Source organism: Sorex araneus, chromosome 5 (genome assembly GCF_027595985.1).
Source record: "Sorex araneus isolate mSorAra2 chromosome 5, mSorAra2.pri, whole genome shotgun sequence".
In the NCBI taxonomy this organism is placed as follows: Eukaryota; Metazoa; Chordata; class Mammalia; order Eulipotyphla; family Soricidae; genus Sorex; species Sorex araneus.
This window is the reverse complement of record NC_073306.1, coordinates 148,728,061-148,731,248: the sequence shown is the minus strand read 5'-3', so window position 1 is coordinate 148,731,248 and position 3,188 is coordinate 148,728,061. Positions and strand designations below refer to the sequence as shown.

Here is a 3,188-nt window from a genome sequence, read left to right as displayed (position 1 = left end):
GAGAAAGAAAGCCAATTGAAGGTCAAATATATAGTAAAAATCCTACTAAATTTAGTGTGGTCCTGGAAGGAAATTCTGAGATGCAGTTGATACCTAGATTTACTCCAGTATAGGCTCTTGACTGGCACATTCTTGCTCCTGTTGGTTCATGGTTGGAGATGAACAAGGAGGGACACAGAAATGGATTACAAAAGCACAGGGAGATTTTGTTGAATCATAAACATTATCTATCACAGGTGATTGGCAGGAAATGCAAAGAATTATTAATCCAGAGGAATCACTTGTATCACTTGTCATCCCCTTGATCTTCAATTTGTTCGAGCATGCACCAGTAACGTCTCCATTTGTCCTTGTCACGAGCTAGTGTAGCCCAGTGATATCTGCTCACTCCAGGAACAGGAAGAGCCTCTAATCATTTATTCAGGGTTTTGACAAAGAAGTGTGACCATCTCATTGGTGGGCAGCCACTTGGTCTTTTGATGTCCTGTGGAATACAGTCGGTAACAGCTCTAGCCCAGCAGTTCTCTCTGAATCACATTATGTGTCTGACCCATCTAATTTCGATGCCTTGGCAAACAAGATACCGTTCTGATTCTTGACTGTCGATGATGGAGGTCGGAACTCCAGATTCTTTCTCTCATTTGAGTGAAATGTGATACTCCTAGAATGGCTCTTTTGATTCCTCTTTGGGATACCCAAATAGCAGTCTCATCCTGTTTGCATAGGGCCCAGGTCTCTGAGGCATATGTTAGTGCAGGAAGAACCATGGAGTCGAAAAGATGTGCCCGGAGTCAGAGGTTCTTTGTCCTCTTAATAACTTCTTTGATGCTCTTGAAGGTGTTCTATGCTGCTCTTTCCTCCTGCGCAGTTCTGGCTCCAAGCTGTTCCTCATACTGAGTTCTTGACCAAGGTACACATAGCTGCTGCTATACAAGCTGTTTGTTCCATTGATTGCAAATGGAACGTCAGGGACTAGTTCATTTTTCATAAACATTGTTTTGCTGAGATTCAGCTGCAGCCTGACTTTTCCACACTCGTGGTTGAAGTCGGCCAGCATTTGTGCCACTTGGCTAATGTTTGGCATTATGAGAATGATGTCATCAGCAAAGTGGAGGTGGTGTAGTTGCCAACCGTCTATCTTCATTTCCATTCCTTCCCATTCCAGTCATCGCATGATGTTCTCGAGGGTGGCACTGAAGAGTTTCGGTGAAATGGTGTCGCCCTGCCAAACCCCTCTCTTTACGTCAATGATCACTTCCTTGTAGAATGGTGAGATCCTGGTGGTGAATCCGTAATACAGCTTGCAGGAGATCTTGATGTACTGAGTTTGAACGCCCTGTTTGGCTAGGGCTTCGATGACCACTTCAGTTTCAACAGAATTGAAGCCTTCTTTAAATCGATGAACGTTAGATAGAGCGGCATCTTGAACTCTTGCAAAACATCGATGAGTTTGGTCACTGTGTGGATATGGTCGATCATGCTGAATCCTTTTTTTGGAACCCGGCTTGCTCGCATGGTTGTCATTCGTCTAGTGTTCTGCCTATTCTATTCAGGATGACTCCAGTGAACAACTTGTAGACAACGAATAATATAGGCAGATTGGGCAATAGTTGCTGATGTCGTGGATATCTCTGTTCTTGTACAACAGAACAGTCCTGCTAGTTTTCCATTGGGATGAAAACTTGCATTAGGACAGGTAGCGTGTGAAGAGTTGAGCCAGTGTATTGATGAATACTGGTGGCAGATTCTTCAGGTGTTCGGGTCTGACCTTGCCTGGACCGGGTACTGCACGCGTCTTTACCAACTAAATGGTGTGTCGGATTTCCGAAGGGATGACGTTAGGAATGACATCTTTCGGAATTTGGTATGTGGGCTGGGTAGCCTGGCTAGCTACCAAGAGTACCCTGCCTGCACGACAGAGCCTGGGAAGCTACCTGTGGCATATCTGATATGCCAAAAACAGTAACAACAATGGGCCTCCTTTGCCTGACACCAAAAGAGCCCCCAATTGGTCAGTGTTAAGAAGGATGAGCAAGGAGAGGCTGATAAAATCTCAGGGACGAACCAGACTGCCAAAACTAAGAAAGACTAAAATGACTGTCTGTACTTTCAAAGCATGTATGCTGGCATCAGAAGCATCCATAGAAGACCTGATGGTGCAAGCGCAGAAGATCAAGTACGATATCACTGGTCTGACCAAAACAAGAAGGCATCAATCACATCATGCCATATTCGACACTGGAGAACTGTTCCTCGGAATATGCACAACAGAGGCGTCAGTGGTGTCAGTGTCCTTGTCAACATAAACTTGGCCATGAGCATTGATTCATTTGAATGCCTAACAACCCGAATCAGAATATTATGCTTGAATAGATGTGACTCACTGCTGGCTGTTTCTATCTTCATCATCTATGCACCAACATCCAACTACAATGAAGAAGAAATTGAGAAGTTCTACATGGAGCTGGAGAAGTTCTATAAAGAAGACCACACCTTCTACAAGATCATTGTTGGTGATTTTAATGCCAAGATAGGTCTGAGAGGGTCACCTGAAGAACTCCACATCAGGTCCCATGGCCTAGAATGGAATGAACAGGGTGAAAGACTGTCTGAGTTCATCATGTAGACCAAGACCATCCGTGGTAACTCACAGTGCCAGAAGGCCGAATCTAAACGTTGGACATGGGAGTCTCCCGGTGGACAGTTCCACAACACAATTGATCACATCATATTCAATCGAAGGTTTTGCCTGACAGATGTGGCTGCTGTTCCCAAAATTCCAAATGGGATTGGACCACCATCTCCTTCGTGCAAAATTCTACTTCAGAGTGGGGAGAAAGGACTGCAAAGTTTAAGTTTAAGAGAACTCCCAGAATGACCACCAACTGGGAGCTCTTTGGCACTATTGTGGCAATGTGGGAAGATGACGTCGTTGACAACATTGACGAGGAATATGATCGACTGGTTCAGCACCTCCATGATTGTGCGAAAAATGCTGAGAGTGGGAAAGCCACAAACAGACGTTTGTCTTCGGAAACTCTCGAGCTCATTCGCCAACATGGTTTGGCATGAGCTTAGGCAACCACAAGCTAACATCCAAGCTCGCAAAGCTGTGCAGAGAAGCGATAAAGGAAGACATCAAAGAGAGAAGAGCAGCAGTGTTTGTGGATGCGGCAGAAGCTGAGAAA

At 44.9% G+C, this 3,188-nt stretch overlaps 1 pseudogene; it reads left to right on the top strand.

Annotated features, from left to right (window-relative positions):
- The first annotated feature begins 1,971 nt into the window (after window positions 1–1,971).
- LOC129404910 (craniofacial development protein 2-like) lies at window positions 1,972–3,188 on the top strand (annotated as a pseudogene).